Raw genomic sequence first — 17669 nt, forward strand, 5'->3', positions numbered from 1 at the left:
CCCTGGCTGACCCAGGGGAAGAAAAGTCCTCTGAGAGCCATGACTTGTTCATCTTGGTTCTTTTAGAAACACAGCGAGGGGACTCCAAGCACAGTCTCCCTCATTTCCACTAACTGGGCCACACACACCCCACTTGACTGGCATCAGTTGACCTTCCCTTTTGAAAAAGAAAAAGATGCTTGGCATGAAGCACTCTCAAAAATACGCGTGCCTTTCCCGTCCCCTGGCTGACCCAGGGGAAGAAAAGTCCTCTGAGAGCCATGACTTGTTCATCTTGGTTCTTTTAGAAACACAGCGAGGGGACTCCAACCACAGTCTCCCTCGTTGCCACTAATTGGGCCACACACACCCCACTTGACTGGCATCAGTTGACCCCCCCTTTTGAAAAAGAAAAAGATGCTTGGCATGAAGCACTCTCAAAAATACGCGTGCCTTTCCCGTCCCCTGGATGACCCAGGGGAAGAAAAGTCCTCTGAGAGCCATGACTTGTTCATCTTGGTTCTTTTAGAAACACAGCGAGGGCACTCCAACCACAGTCTCCCTCGTTTCCACTAATTGGGCCACACACACCCCACTTGACTGGCATCAGTTGACCTTCCCTTTTGAAAAAGAAAAAGATGCTTGGCATGAAGCACTCTCAAAAATACGCGTGCCTTTCCCGTCCCCTGGCTGACCCAGGGGAAGAAAAGTCCTCTGAGAGCCATGACTTGTTCATCTTGGTTCTTTTAGAAACACAGCGAGGGGACTCCAACCACAGTCTCCCTCGTTGCCACTAACTGGGCCACACACACCCCACTTGACTGGCATCAGTTGACCTTCCCTGTTGAAAAAGAAAAAGATGCTTGGCATGAAGCACTCTCAAAAATACGCGTGCCTTTCCCATCCCCTGGCTGACCCAGGGGAAGAAAAGTCCTCTGAGAGCCATGACTTGTTCATCTTGGTTCTTTTAGAAACACAGCGAGGGGACTCCAACCACAGTCTCCCTCGTTGCCACTAACTGGGCCACACACACCCCACTTGACTGGCATCAGTTGACCTTCCCTTTTGAAAAAGAAAAAGATGCTTGGCATGAAGCACTCTCAAAAATACGCGTGCCTTTCCCATCCCCTGGCTGACCCAGGGGAAGAAAAGTCCTCTGAGAGCCATGACTTGTTCATCTTGGTTCTTTTAGAAACACAGCGAGGGGACTCCAACCACAGTCTCCCTCGTTGCCACTAATTGGGCCACACACACCCCACTTGACTGGCATCAGTTGACCCCCCCTTTTGAAAAAGAAAAAGATGCTTGGCATGAAGCACTCTCAAAAATACGCGTGCCTTTCCCGTCCCCTGGATGACCCAGGGGAAGAAAAGTCCTCTGAGAGCCATGACTTGTTCATCTTGGTTCTTTTAGAAACACAGCGAGGGCACTCCAACCACAGTCTCCCTCGTTTCCACTAATTGGGCCACACACACCCCACTTGACTGGCATCAGTTGACCTTCCCTTTTGAAAAAGAAAAAGATGCTTGGCATGAAGCACTCTCAAAAATACGCGTGCCTTTCCCGTCCCCTGGCTGACCCAGGGGAAGAAAAGTCCTCTGAGAGCCATGACTTGTTCATCTTGGTTCTTTTAGAAACACAGCGAGGGGACTCCAACCACAGTCTCCCTCGTTGCCACTAACTGGGCCACACACACCCCACTTGACTGGCATCAGTTGACCTTCCCTGTTGAAAAAGAAAAAGATGCTTGGCATGAAGCACTCTCAAAAATACGCGTGCCTTTCCCATCCCCTGGCTGACCCAGGGGAAGAAAAGTCCTCTGAGAGCCATGACTTGTTCATCTTGGTTCTTTTAGAAACACAGCGAGGGGACTCCAACCACAGTCTCCCTCGTTGCCACTAACTGGGCCACACACACCCCACTTGACTGGCATCAGTTGACCTTCCCTTTTGAAAAAGAAAAAGATGCTTGGCATGAAGCACTCTCAAAAATACGCGTGCCTTTCCCATCCCCTGGCTGACCCAGGGGAAGAAAAGTCCTCTGAGAGCCATGACTTGTTCATCTTGGTTCTTTTAGAAACACAGCGAGGGGACTCCAACCACAGTCTCCCTCGTTGCCACTAATTGGGCCACACACACCCCACTTGACTGGCATCAGTTGACCCCCCCTTTTGAAAAAGAAAAAGATGCTTGGCATGAAGCACTCTCAAAAATACGCGTGCCTTTCCCGTCCCCTGGAAGACCCAGGGGAAGAAAAGTCCTCTGAGAGCCATGACTTGTTCATCTTGGTTCTTTTAGAAACACAGCGAGGGCACTCCAACCACAGTCTCCCTCGTTGCCACTAACTGGGCCACACACACCCCACTTGACTGGCATCAGTTGACCTTCCCTTTTGAAAAAGAAAAAGATGCTTGGCATGAAGCACTCTCAAAAATACGCGTGCCTTTCCCGTCCCCTGGATGACCCAGGGGAAGAAAAGTCCTCTGAGAGCCATGACTTGTTCATCTTGGTTCTTTTAGAAACACAGCAAGGGGACTCCAACCACAGTCTCCCTCGTTGCCACTAATTGGGCCACACACACCCCACTTGACTGGCATCAGTTGACCCCCCCTTTTGAAAAAGAAAAAGATGCTTGGCATGAAGCACTCTCAAAAATACGCGTGCCTTTCCCGTCCCCTGGCTCACCCAGGGGAAGAAAAGTCCTCTGAGAGCCATGACTTGTTCATCTTGGTTCTTTTAGAAACACAGCGAGGGGACTCCAACCACAGTCTCCCTCGTTGCCACTAACTGGGCCACACACACCCCACTTGACTGGCATCAGTTGACCTTCCCTTTTGAAAAAGAAAAAGATGCTTGGCATGAAGCACTCTCAAAAATACGCGTGCCTTTCCCGTCCCCTGGATGACCCAGGGGAAGAAAAGTCCTCTGAGAGCCATGACTTGTTCATCTTGGTTCTTTTAGAAACACAGCGAGGGGACTCCAACCACAGTCTCCCTCATTTCCACTAACTGGGCCACACACACCCCACTTGACTGGCATCAGTTGACCTTCCCTTTTGAAAAAGAAAAAGATGCTTGGCATGAAGCACTCTCAAAAATTCGCGTGCCTTTCCCATCCCCTGGCTGACCCAGGGGAAGAAAAGTCCTCTGAGAGCCATGACTTGTTCATCTTGGTTCTTTTAGAAACACAGCGAGGGGACTCCAACCACAGTCTCCCTCGTTGCCACTAATTGGGCCACACACACCCCACTTGACTGGCATCAGTTGACCCCCCCTTTTGAAAAAGAAAAAGATGCTTGGCATGAAGCACTCTCAAAAATACGCGTGCCTTTCCCGTCCCCTGGATGACCCAGGGGAAGAAAAGTCCTCTGAGAGCCATGACTTGTTCATCTTGGTTCTTTTAGAAACACAGCGAGGGCACTCCAACCACAGTCTCCCTCGTTTCCACTAATTGGGCCACACACACCCCACTTGACTGGCATCAGTTGACCTTCCCTTTTGAAAAAGAAAAAGATGCTTGGCATGAAGCACTCTCAAAAATACGCGTGCCTTTCCCGTCCCCTGGCTGACCCAGGGGAAGAAAAGTCCTCTGAGAGCCATGACTTGTTCATCTTGGTTCTTTTAGAAACACAGCGAGGGGACTCCAAGCACAGTCTCCCTCATTTCCACTAACTGGGCCACACACACCCCACTTGACTGGCATCAGTTGACCTTCCCTTTTGAAAAAGAAAAAGATGCTTGGCATGAAGCACTCTCAAAAATACGCGTGCCTTTCCCGTCCCCTGGCTGACCCAGGGGAAGAAAAGTCCTCTGAGAGCCATGACTTGTTCATCTTGGTTCTTTTAGAAACACAGCGAGGGGACTCCAACCACAGTCTCCCTCGTTGCCACTAATTGGGCCACACACACCCCACTTGACTGGCATCAGTTGACCCCCCCTTTTGAAAAAGAAAAAGATGCTTGGCATGAAGCACTCTCAAAAATACGCGTGCCTTTCCCGTCCCCTGGATGACCCAGGGGAAGAAAAGTCCTCTGAGAGCCATGACTTGTTCATCTTGGTTCTTTTAGAAACACAGCGAGGGCACTCCAACCACAGTCTCCCTCGTTTCCACTAATTGGGCCACACACACCCCACTTGACTGGCATCAGTTGACCTTCCCTTTTGAAAAAGAAAAAGATGCTTGGCATGAAGCACTCTCAAAAATACGCGTGCCTTTCCCGTCCCCTGGCTGACCCAGGGGAAGAAAAGTCCTCTGAGAGCCATGACTTGTTCATCTTGGTTCTTTTAGAAACACAGCGAGGGGACTCCAAGCACAGTCTCCCTCATTTCCACTAACTGGGCCACACACACCCCACTTGACTGGCATCAGTTGACCTTCCCTTTTGAAAAAGAAAAAGATGCTTGGCATGAAGCACTCTCAAAAATACGCGTGCCTTTCCCGTCCCCTGGATGACCCAGGGGAAGAAAAGTCCTCTGAGAGCCATGACTTGTTCATCTTGGTTCTTTTAGAAACACAGCGAGGGGACTCCAACCACAGTCTCCCTCGTTTCCACTAACTGGGCCACACACACCCCACTTGACTGGCATCAGTTGACCTTCCCTTTTGAAAAAGAAAAAGATGCTTGGCATGAAGCACTCTCAAAAATACGCGTGCCTTTCCCGTCCCCTGGCTGACCCAGGGGAAGAAAAGTCCTCTGAGAGCCATGACTTGTTCATCTTGGTTCTTTTAGAAACACAGCGAGGGGACTCCAACCACAGTCTCCCTCGTTGCCACTAACTGGGCCACACACACCCCACTTGACTGGCATCAGTTGACCTTCCCTTTTGAAAAAGAAAAAGATGCTTGGCATGAAGCACTCTCAAAAATGCGAGTGCCTTTCCCGTCCCCTGGCTGACCCAGGGGAAGAAAAGTCCTCTGAGAGCCATGACTTGTTCATCTTGGTTCTTTTAGAAACACAGCGAGGGGACTCCAACCACAGTCTCCCTCGTTGCCACTAATTGGGCCACACACACCCCACTTGACTGGCATCAGTTGACCCCCCCTTTTGAAAAAGAAAAAGATGCTTGGCATGAAGCACTCTCAAAAATACGCGTGCCTTTCCCGTCCCCTGGCTGACCCAAGGGAAGAAAAGTCCTCTGAGAGCCATGACTTGTTCATCTTGGTTCTTTTAGAAACACAGCGAGGGGACTTCAACCACAGTCTCCCTCGTTTCCACTAACTGGGCCACACACACCCCACTTGACTGGCATCAGTTGACCTTCCCTTTTGAAAAAGAAAAAGATGCTTGGCATGAAGCACTCTCAAAAATACGCGTGCCTTTCTCGTCCCCTGGCTGACCCAGGGGAAGAAAAGTCCTCTGAGAGCCATGACTTGTTCATCTTGGTTCTTTTAGAAACACAGCGAGGGGACTTCAACCACAGTCTCCCTCGTTGCCACTAACTGGGCCACACACACCCCACTTGACTGCCATCAGTTGACCCCCCCTTTTGAAAAAGAAAAAGATGGTTGGCATGAAGCACTCTCAAAAATACGCGTGCCTTTCCCGTCCCCTGGATGACCCAGGGGAAGAAAAGTCCTCTGAGAGATATGACTTGTTCATCTTGGTTCTTTTAGAAACACAGCGAGGGCACTCCAACCACAGTCTCCCTCGTTGCCACTAATTGGGCCACACACACCCCACTTGACTGGCATCAGTTGACCCCCCCTTTTCAAAAAGAAAAAGATGCTTGGCATGAAGCACTCTCAAAAATACGCGTGCCTTTCCCGTCCCCTGGCTGACCCAGGGGAAGAAAAGTCCTCTGAGAGCCATGACTTGTTCATCTTGGTTCTTTTAGAAACACAGCGAGGGGACTCCAACCACAGTCTCCCTCGTTGCCACTAACTGGGCCACACACACCCCACTTGACTGGCATCAGTTGACCTTCCCTGTTGAAAAAGAAAAAGATGCTTGGCATGAAGCACTCTCAAAAATACGCGTGCCTTTCCCATCCCCTGGCTGACCCAGGGGAAGAAAAGTCCTCTGAGAGCCATGACTTGTTCATCTTGGTTCTTTTAGAAACACAGCGAGGGGACTCCAACCACAGTCTCCCTCGTTGCCACTAACTGGGCCACACACACCCCACTTGACTGGCATCAGTTGACCTTCCCTTTTGAAAAAGAAAAAGATGCTTGGCATGAAGCACTCTCAAAAATACGCGTGCCTTTCCCATCCCCTGGCTGACCCAGGGGAAGAAAAGTCCTCTGAGAGCCATGACTTGTTCATCTTGGTTCTTTTAGAAACACAGCGAGGGGACTCCAACCACAGTCTCCCTCGTTGCCACTAATTGGGCCACACACACCCCACTTGACTGGCATCAGTTGACCCCCCCTTTTGAAAAAGAAAAAGATGCTTGGCATGAAGCACTCTCAAAAATACGCGTGCCTTTCCCGTCCCCTGGATGACCCAGGGGAAGAAAAGTCCTCTGAGAGCCATGACTTGTTCATCTTGGTTCTTTTAGAAACACAGCGAGGGCACTCCAACCACAGTCTCCCTCGTTGCCACTAACTGGGCCACACACACCCCACTTGACTGGCATCAGTTGACCTTCCCTTTTGAAAAAGAAAAAGATGCTTGGCATGAAGCACTCTCAAAAATACGCGTGCCTTTCCCGTCCCCTGGATGACCCAGGGGAAGAAAAGTCCTCTGAGAGCCATGACTTGTTCATCTTGGTTCTTTTAGAAACACAGCAAGGGGACTCCAACCACAGTCTCCCTCGTTGCCACTAATTGGGCCACACACACCCCACTTGACTGGCATCAGTTGACCCCCCCTTTTGAAAAAGAAAAAGATGCTTGGCATGAAGCACTCTCAAAAATACGCGTGCCTTTCCCGTCCCCTGGCTGACCCAGGGGAAGAAAAGTCCTCTGAGAGCCATGACTTGTTCATCTTGGTTCTTTTAGAAACACAGCGAGGGGACTCCAACCACAGTCTCCCTCGTTGCCACTAACTGGGCCACACACACCCCACTTGACTGGCATCAGTTGACCTTCCCTTTTGAAAAAGAAAAAGATGCTTGGCATGAAGCACTCTCAAAAATACGCGTGCCTTTCCCGTCCCCTGGATGACCCAGGGGAAGAAAAGTCCTCTGAGAGCCATGACTTGTTCATCTTGGTTCTTTTAGAAACACAGCGAGGGGACTCCAACCACAGTCTCCCTCATTTCCACTAACTGGGCCACACACACCCCACTTGACTGGCATCAGTTGACCTTCCCTTTTGAAAAAGAAAAAGATGCTTGGCATGAAGCACTCTCAAAAATTTGCGTGCCTTTCCCATCCCCTGGCTGACCCAGGGGAAGAAAAGTCCTCTGAGAGCCATGACTTGTTCATCTTGGTTCTTTTAGAAACACAGCGAGGGGACTCCAACCACAGTCTCCCTCGTTGCCACTAATTGGGCCACACACACCCCACTTGACTGGCATCAGTTGACCCCCCCTTTTGAAAAAGAAAAAGATGCTTGGCATGAAGCACTCTCAAAAATACGCGTGCCTTTCCCGTCCCCTGGATGACCCAGGGGAAGAAAAGTCCTCTGAGAGCCATGACTTGTTCATCTTGGTTCTTTTAGAAACACAGCGAGGGCACTCCAACCACAGTCTCCCTCGTTTCCACTAATTGGGCCACACACACCCCACTTGACTGGCATCAGTTGACCTTCCCTTTTGAAAAAGAAAAAGATGCTTGGCATGAAGCACTCTCAAAAATACGCGTGCCTTTCCCGTCCCCTGGCTGACCCAGGGGAAGAAAAGTCCTCTGAGAGCCATGACTTGTTCATCTTGGTTCTTTTAGAAACACAGCGAGGGGACTCCAAGCACAGTCTCCCTCATTTCCACTAACTGGGCCACACACACCCCACTTGACTGGCATCAGTTGACCTTCCCTTTTGAAAAAGAAAAAGATGCTTGGCATGAAGCACTCTCAAAAATACGCGTGCCTTTCCCGTCCCCTGGCTGACCCAGGGGAAGAAAAGTCCTCTGAGAGCCATGACTTGTTCATCTTGGTTCTTTTAGAAACACAGCGAGGGGACTCCAACCACAGTCTCCCTCGTTGCCACTAACTGGGCCATGCACACCCCACTTGACTGGCATCAGTTGACCCCCCCTTTTGAACAAGAAAAAGATGCTTTGCATGAAGCACTCTCAAAAATACGCGTGCCTTTCCCGTCCCCTGGATGACCCAGGGGAAGAAAAGTCCTCTGAGAGCCATGACTTGTTCATCTTGGTTCTTTTAGAAACACAGCGAGGGGACTCCAACCACAGTCTCCCTCGTTTCCACTAACTGGGCCACACACACCCCACTTAACTGGCATCCGTTGACCTTCCCTTTTGAAAAGGAAAAAGATGCTTGGCATGAAGCACTCTCAAAAATACGCGTGCCTTTCCCGTCTCCTGGCTGACCCAGGGGAAGAAAAGTCCTCTGAGAGCCATGACTTGTTCATCTTGGTTCTTTTAGAAACACAGCGAGGGGACTCCAACCACAGTCTCCCTCGTTGCCACTAACTGGGCCACACACACCCCACTTGACTGGCATCAGTTGACCTTCCCTTTTGAAAAAGAAAAAGATGCTTGGCATGAAGCACTCTCAAAAATACGCGTGCCTTTCCCGTCCCCTGGCTGACCCAGGGGAAGAAAATTCCTCTGAGAGCCATGACTTGTTCATCTTGGTTCTTTTAGAAACACAGCGAGGGGACTCCAACCACAGTCTCCCTCGTTGCCACTAATTGGGCCACACAACACCCCACTTGACTGGCATCAGTTGACCCCCCCTTTTGAAAAAGAAAAAGATGCTTGGCATGAAGCACTCTCATAAATACGCGTGCCTTTCCCGTCCCCTGGATGACCCAGGGGAAGAAAAGTCCTCTGAGAGCCATGACTTGTTCATCTTGGTTCATTTAGAAACACAGCGAGGGGACTCCAACCACAGTCTCCCTCGTTTCCACTAACTGGGCCACACACACCCCACTTGACTGGCATCAGTTGACCTTCCCTTTTGAAAAAGAAAAAGATGCTTGGCATGAAGCACTCTTAAAAATACGCGTGCCTTTCCCGTCCCCTGGCTGACCCAGGGGAAGAAAAGTCCTCTGAGAGCCATGACTTGTTCATCTTGGTTCTTTTAGAAACACAGCGAGGGGACTCCAACCACAGTCTCCCTCGCTGCCACTAACTGGGCCACACACACCCCACTTGACTGGCATCAGTTGACCTTCCCTTTTGAAAAAGAAAAAGATGCTTGGCATGAAGCACTCTCAAAAATACGCGTGCCTTTCCCGTCCCCTGGCTGACCCAGGGGAAGAAAAGTCCTCTGAGAGCCATGACTTGTTCATCTTGGTTCTTTTAGAAACACAGCGAGGGGACTCCAACCACAGTCTCCCTCGTTGCCACTAATTGGGCCACACACACCCCACTTGACTGGCATCAGTTGACCCCCCCTTTTGAAAAAGAAAAAGATGCTTGGCATGAAGCACTCTCAAAAATACGCGTGCCTTTCCCGTCCCCTGGCTGACCCAGGGGAATTAAAGTCCTTTGAGAGCCATGACTTGTTCATCTTGGTTCTTTTAGAAACACAGCGAGGGGACTTCAACCACAGTCTCCCTCGTTTCCACTAACTGGGCCACACACACCCCACTTGACTGGCATCAGTTGACCTTCCCTTTTGAAAAAGAAAAAGATGCTTGGCATGAAGCACTCTCAAAAATACGCGTGCCTTTCCCGTCCCCTGGCTGACCCAGGGGAAGAAAAGTCCTCTGAGAGCCATGACTTGTTCATCTTGGTTCTTTTAGAAACACAGCGAGGGGACTTCAACCACAGTCTCCCTCGTTGCCACTAACTGGGCCACACCCCCCCCACTTGACTGCCATCAGTTGACCCCCCCTTTTGAAAAAGAAAAAGATGCTTGGCATGAAGCACTCTCAAAAATACGCGTGCCTTTCCCGTCCCCTGGATGACCCAGGGTAAGAAAAGTCCTCTGAGAGCCATGACTTGTTCATCTTGGTTCTTTTAGAAACACAGCAAGGGAACTCCAACCACAGTCTCCCTCGTTGCCACTAATTGGGCCACACACACCCCACTTGACTGGCATCAGTTGACCCCCCCTTTTGAAAAAGATGCTTGGCATGAAGCACTCTCAAAAATACGCGTGCCTTTCCCGTCCCCTGGATGACCCAGGGGAAGAAAAGTCCTCTGAGAGCCATGACTTGTTCATCTTGGTTCTTTTAGAAACACAGCGAGGGAACTCCAACCACAGTCTCCCTCGTTTCCACTAACTGGGCCACACACACCCCACTTGACTGTCATCAGTTGACCTTCCCTTTTGAAAAAGAAAAAGATGCTTGGCATGAAGCACTCTCAAAAATACGCGTGCCTTTCCCGTCCCCTGGCTGACCCAGGGGAAGAAAAGTCCTCTGAGAGCCATGACTTGTTCATCTTGGTTCTTTTAGAAACACAGCGAGGGGACTCCAACCACAGTCTCCCTCATTGCCACTAACTGGGCCACACACACCCCACTTGACTGGCATCAGTTGACCTTCCCTTTTGAAAAAGAAAAAGATGCTTGGCATGAAGCACTCTCAAAAATACGCGTGCCTTTCCCGTCCCCTGGCTGACCCAGGGGAAGAAAAGTCCTCTGAGAGCCATGACTTGTTCATCTTGGTTCTTTAAGAAACACAGCGAGGGGACTCCAACTACAGTCTCCCTCATTTCCACTAACTGGGCCACACACACCCCACTTGACTGGCATCAGTTGACCCCCCCTTTTGAAAAAGAAAAAGATGCTTGGCATGAAGCACTCTCAAAAATACGCGTGCCTTTCCCGTCCCCTGGCTGACCCAGGGGAAGAAAAGTCCTCTGAGAGCCATGACTTGTTCATCTTGGTTCTTTTAGAAACACAGCGAGGGGACTCCAACCACAGTCTCCCCCGTTGCCACTAACTGGGCCATACACACCCCACTTGACTGGCATCAGTTGACCCCCCCTTTTGAAAAAGAAAAAGATGCTTTGCATGAAGCACTCTCAAAAATACGCGTGCCTTTCCCGTCCCCTGGATGACCCAGGGGAAGAAAAGTCCTCTGAGAGCCATGACTTGTTCATCTTGGTTCTTTTAGAAACACAGCGAGGGGACTCCAACCACAGTCTCCCTCGTTTCCACTAACTGGGCCACACACACCCCACTTGACTGGCATCCGTTGACCTTCCCTTTTGAAAAAGAAAAAGATGCTTGGCATGAAGCACTCTCAAAAATACGCGTGCCTTTCCCGTCTCCTGGCTGACCCAGGGGAAGAAAAGTCCTCTGAGAGCCATGACTTGTTCATCTTGGTTCTTTTAGAAACACAGCGAGGGGACTCCAACCACAGTCTCCCTCGTTGCCACTAACTGGGCCACACACACCCCACTTGACTGGCATCAGTTGACCTTCCCTTTTGAAAAAGAAAAACATGCTTGGCATGAAGCACTCTCAAAAATACGCGTGCCTTTCCCGTCCCCTGGCTGACCCAGGGGAAGAAAAGTCCTCTGAGAGCCATGACTTGTTCATCTTGGTTCTTTTAGAAACACAGCGAGGGGACTCCAACCACAGTCTCCCTCGTTGCCACTAATTGGGCCACACACACCCCACTTGACTGGCATCAGTTGATCCCCCCTTTTGAAAAAGAAAAAGATGCTTGGCATGAAGCACTCTCAAAAATACGCGTGCCTTTCCCGTCCCCTGGATGACCCAGGGGAAGAAAAGTCCTCTGAGAGCCATGACTTGTTCATCTTGGTTCTTTTAGAAACACAGCGAGGGGACTCCAACCACAGTCTCCCTCGTTTCCACTAACTGGGCCACACACACCCCACTTGACTGGCATCAGTTGACCTTCCCTTTTGAAAAAGAAAAAGATGCTTGGCATGAAGCACTCTCAAAAATACGCGTGCCTTTCCCGTCCCCTGGCTGACCCAGGGGAAGAAAAGTCCTCTGAGAGCCATGACTTGTTCATCTTGGTTCTTTTAGAAACACAGCGAGGGGACTCCAACCACAGTCTCCCTCGTTGCCACTAACTGGGCCACACACACCCCACTTGACTGGCATCAGTTGACCTTCCCTTTTGAAAAAGAAAAAGATGCTTGGCATGAAGCACTCTCAAAAATACGCGTGCCTTTCCCGTCCCCTGGCTGACCCAGGGGAAGAAAAGTCCTCTGAGAGCCATGACTTGTTCATCTTGGTTCTTTTAGAAACACAGCGAGGGGACTCCAACCACAGTCTCCCTCGTTGCCACTAATTGGGCCACACACACCCCACTTGACTGGCATCAGTTGACCCCCCCTTTTGAAAAAGAAAAAGATGCTTGGCATGAAGCACTCTCAAAAATACGCGTGCCTTTCTCGTCCCCTGGCTGACCCAGGGAAAGAAAAGTCCTCTGAGAGCCATGACTTGTTCATCTTGGTTCTTTTAGAAACACAGCGAGGGGACTTCAACCACAGTCTCCCTCGTTGCCACTAACTGGGCCACACACACCCCACTTGACTGCCATCAGTTGACCCCCCCTTTTGAAAAAGAAAAAGATGGTTGGCATGAAGCACTCTCAAAAATACGCGTGCCTTTCCCGTCCCCTGGATGACCCAGGGGAAGAAAAGTCCTCTGAGAGATATGACTTGTTCATCTTGGTTCTTTTAGAAACACAGCGAGGGCACTCCAACCACAGTCTCCCTCGTTTCCACTAACTTAACTAGGCCACACACACCCCACTTGACTGGCATCAGTTGACCTTCCCTTTTGAAAAAGAAAAAGATGCTTGGCATGAAGCACTCTCAAAAATACGCGTGCCTTTCCCGTCCCCTGGCTGACCCAGGGGAAGAAAAGTCCTCTGAGAGCCATGACTTGTTCATCTTGGTTCTTTTAGAAACACAGCGAGGGGACTCCAACCACAGTCTCCCTCGTTGCCACTAACTGGGCCACACACACCCCACTTGACTGGCATCAGTTGACCTTCCCTTTTGAAAAAGAAAAAGATGCTTGGCATGAAGCACTCTCAAAAATACGCGTGCCTTTCCCGTCCCCTGGCTGACCCAGGGGAAGAAAAGTCCTCTGAGAGCCATGACTTGTTCATCTTGGTTCTTTTAGAAACACAGCAAGGGGACTCCAACCACAGTCTCCCTCGTTGCCACTAATTGGGCCACACACACCCCACTTGACTGGCATCAGTTGACCCCCCCTTTTGAAAAAGAAAAAGATGCTTGGCATGAAGCACTCTCAAAAATACGCGTGCCTTTCCCGTCCCCTGGCTGACCCAGGGGAAGAAAAGTCCTCTGAGAGCCATGACTTGTTCATCTTGGTTCTTTTAGAAACACAGCGAGGGGACTCCAACCACAGTCTCCCTCGTTGCCACTAACTGGGCCACACACACCCCACTTGACTGGCATCAGTTGACCTTCCCTTTTGAAAAAGAAAAAGATGCTTGGCATGAAGCACTCTCAAAAATACGCGTGCCTTTCCCGTCCCCTGACTGACCCAGGGGAAGAAAAGTCCTCTGAGAGCCATGACTTGTTCATCTTGGTTCTTTTAGAAACACAGCAAGGGGACTCCAACCACAGTCTCCCTCGTTGCCACTAATTGGGCCACACACACCCCACTTGACTGGCATCAGTTGACCCCCCCTTTTCAAAAAGAAAAAGATGCTTGGCATGAAGCACTCTCAAAAATACGCGTGCCTTTCCCGTCCCCTGGCTGACCCAGGGGAAGAAAAGTCCTCTGAGAGCCATGACTTGTTCATCTTGGTTCTTTTAGAAACACAGCGAGGGGACTCCAACCACAGTCTCCCTCGTTGCCACTAACTGGGCCACACACACCCCACTTGACTGGCATCAGTTGACCTTCCCTTTTGAAAAAGAAAAAGATGCTTGGCATGAAGCACTCTCAAAAATACGCGTGCCTTTCCCATCCCCTGGCTGACCCAGGGGAAGAAAAGTCCTCTGAGAGCCATGACTTGTTCATCTTGGTTCTTTTAGAAACACAGCGAGGGGACTCCAACCACAGTCTCCCTCGTTGCCACTAATTGGGCCACACACACCCCACTTGACTGGCATCAGTTGACCCCCCCTTTTGAAAAAGAAAAAGATGCTTGGCATGAAGCACTCTCAAAAATACGCGTGCCTTTCCCGTCCCCTGGATGACCCAGGGGAAGAAAAGTCCTCTGAGAGCCATGACTTGTTCATCTTGGTTCTTTTAGAAACACAGCGAGGGCACTCCAACCACAGTCTCCCTCGTTTCCACTAACTGGGCCACACACACCCCACTTGACTGGCATCAGTTGACCTTCCCTTTTGAAAAAGAAAAAGATGCTTGGCATGAAGCACTCTCAAAAATACGCGTGCCTTTCCCGTCCCCTGGCTGACCCAGGGGAAGAAAAGTCCTCTGAGAGCCATGACTTGTTCATCTTGGTTCTTTTAGAAACACAGCGAGGGGACTCCAACCACATTCTCCCTCGTTGCCACTAACTGGGCCACACACACCCCACTTGACTGGCATCAGTTGACCTTCCCTTTTGAAAAAGAAAAAGATGCTTGGCATGAAGCACTCTCAAAAATACGCGTGCCTTTCCCGTCCCCTGGAAGACCCAGGGGAAGAAAAGTCCTCTGAGAGCCATGACTTGTTCATCTTGGTTCTTTTAGAAACACAGCGAGGGGACTCCAACCACAGTCTCCCTCGTTGCCACTAACTGGGCCACACACACCCCACTTGACTGGCATCAGTTGACCTTCCCTTTTGAAAAAGAAAAAGATGCTTGGCATGAAGCACTCTCAAAAATACGCGTGCCTTTCCCGTCCCCTGGCTGACCCAGGGGAAGAAAAGTCCTCTGAGAGCCATGACTTGTTCATCTTGGTTCTTTTAGAAACACAGCAAGGGGACTCCAACCACAGTCTCCCTCGTTGCCACTAATTGGGCCACACACACCCCACTTGACTGGCATCAGTTGTCCCCCCCTTTTCAAAAAGAAAAAGATGCTTGGCATGAAGCACTCTTAAAAATACGCGTGCCTTTCCCGTCCCCTGGATGACCCAGGGGAAGAAAAGTCCTCTGAGAGCCATGACTTGTTCATCTTGGTTCTTTTAGAAACACAGCGAGGGGACTCCAACCACAGTCTCCCTCGTTGCCACTAACTGGGCCACACACACCCCACTTGACTGGCATCAGTTGACCTTCCCTTTTGAAAAAGAAAAAGATGCTTGGCATGAAGCACTCTCAAAAATACGCGTGCCTTTCCCATCCCCTGGATGACCCAGGGGAAGAAAAGTCCTCTGAGAGCCATGACTTGTTCATCTTGGTTCTTTTAGAAACACAGCGAGGGGACTCCAACCACAGTCTCCCTCGTTGCCACTAACTGGGCCACACACACCCCACTTGACTGGCATCAGTTGACCTTCCCTTTTGAAAAAGAAAAAGATGCTTGGCATGAAGCACTCTCAAAAATACGCGTGCCTTTCCCGTCCCCTGGCTGACCCAGGGGAAGAAAAGTCCTCTGAGAGCCATGACTTGTTCATCTTGGTTCTTTTAGAAACACAGCGAGAGGACTCCAACCACAGTCTCCCTCGTTGCCACTAACTGGGCCACACACACCCCACTTGACTGGCATCAGTTGACCTTCCCTTTTGAAAAAGAAAAAGATGCTTGGCATGAAGCACTCTCAAAAATACGCGTGCCTTTCCCATCCCCTGGCTGACCCAGGGGAAGAAAAGTCCTCTGAGAGCCATGACTTGTTCATCTTGGTTCTTTTAGAAACACAGCGAGGGGAATCCAACCACAGTCTCCCTCGTTGCCACTAATTGGGCCACACACACCCCACTTGACTGGCATCAGTTGACCCCCACTTTTGAAAAAGAAAAAGATGCTTGGCATGAAGCACTCTCAAAAATACGCGTGCCTTTCCCGTCCCCTGGATGACCCAGGGGAAGAAAAGTCCTCTGAGAGCCATGACTTGTTCATCTTGGTTCTTTTAGAAACACAGCGAGGGGACTCCAACCACAGTCTCCCTCGTTTCCACTAACTGGGCCACACACACCCCACTTGACTGGCATCAGTTGACCTTCCCTTTTGAAAAAGAAAAAGATGCTTGGCATGAAGCACTCTCAAAAATATGCGTGCCTTTCCCGTCCCCTGGCTGACCCAGGGGAAGAAAAGTCCTCTGAGAGCCATGACTTGTTCATCTTGGTTCTTTTAGAAACACAGCAAGGGGACTCCAACCACAGTCTCCCTCGTTGCCACTAATTGGGCCACACACACCCCACTTGACTGGCATCAGTTGACCCCCCCTTTTGAAAAAGAAAAAGATGCTTGGCATGAAGAACTCTCAAAAATACGCGTGCCTTTCCCGTCCCCTGGCTGACCCAGGGGAAGAAAAGTCCTCTGAGAGCCATGACTTGTTCATCTTGGTTCTTTTAGAAACACAGCGAGGGGACTCCAACCACAGTCTCCCTCGTTGCCACTAACTGGGCCACACACACCCCACTTGACTGGCATCAGTTGACCTTCCCTTTTGAAAAAGAAAAAGATGCTTGGCATGAAGCACTCTCAAAAATACGCGTGCCTTTCCCGTCCCCTGGCTGACCCAGGGGAAGAAAAGTCCTCTGAGAGCCATGACTTGTTCATCTTGGTTCTTTTAGAAACACAGCGAGGGGACTCCAACCACAGTCTCCCTCGTTGCCACTAACTGGGCCACACACACCCCACTTGACTGGCATCAGTTGACCTTCCCTTTTGAAAAAGAAAAGATGCTTGGCATGAAGCACTCTCAAAAATACGCGTGCCTTTCCCATCCCCTGGCTGACCCAGGGGAAGAAAAGTCCTCTGAGAGCCATGACTTGTTCATCTTGGTTCTTTTAGAAACACAGCGAGGGGACTCCAACCACAGTCTCCCTCGTTGCCACTAATTGTGCCACACACACCCCACTTGACTGGCATCAGTTGACCCCCCCTTTTGAAAAAGAAAAAGATGCTTGGCATGAAGCACTCTCAAAAATACGCGTGCCTTTCCCGTCCCCTGGATGACCCAGGGGAAGAAAAGTCCTCTGAGAGCCATGACTTGTTCATCTTGGTTCTTTTAGAAACACAGCGAGGGGACTCCAACCACAATCTCCCTCGTTTCCACTAACTGGGCCACACACACCCCACTTGACTGGCATCAGTTGACCTTCCCTTTTGAAAAAGAAAAAGATGCTTGGCATGAAGCACTCTCAAAAATACGCGTGCCTTTCCCGTCCCCTGGCTGACCCAGGGGAAGAAAAGTCCTCTGAGAGCCATGACTTGTTCATCTTGGTTCTTTTAGAAACACAGCGAGGGGACTCCAACCACAGTCTCCCTCGTTGCCACTAACTGGGCCACACACACCCCACTTGACTGGCATCAGTTGACCTTCCCTTTTGAAAAAGAAAAAGATGCTTGGCATGAAGCACTCTCAAAAATACGCGTGCCTTTCCCGTCCCCTGGATGACCCAGGGGAAGAAAAGTCCTCTGAGAGCCATGACTTGTTCATCTTGGTTCTTTTAGAAACACAGCGAGGGGACTCCAACCACAGTCTCCCTCATTTCCACTAACTGGGCCACACACACCCCACTTGACTGGCATCAGTTGACCTTCCCTTTTGAAAAAGAAAAAGATGCTTGGCATGAAGCACTCTCAAAAATTCGCGTGC

Source organism: Anomaloglossus baeobatrachus, chromosome 2, assembly GCF_048569485.1.
Source record: "Anomaloglossus baeobatrachus isolate aAnoBae1 chromosome 2, aAnoBae1.hap1, whole genome shotgun sequence".
NCBI lineage: Eukaryota > Metazoa > Chordata > Amphibia > Anura > Aromobatidae > Anomaloglossus > Anomaloglossus baeobatrachus.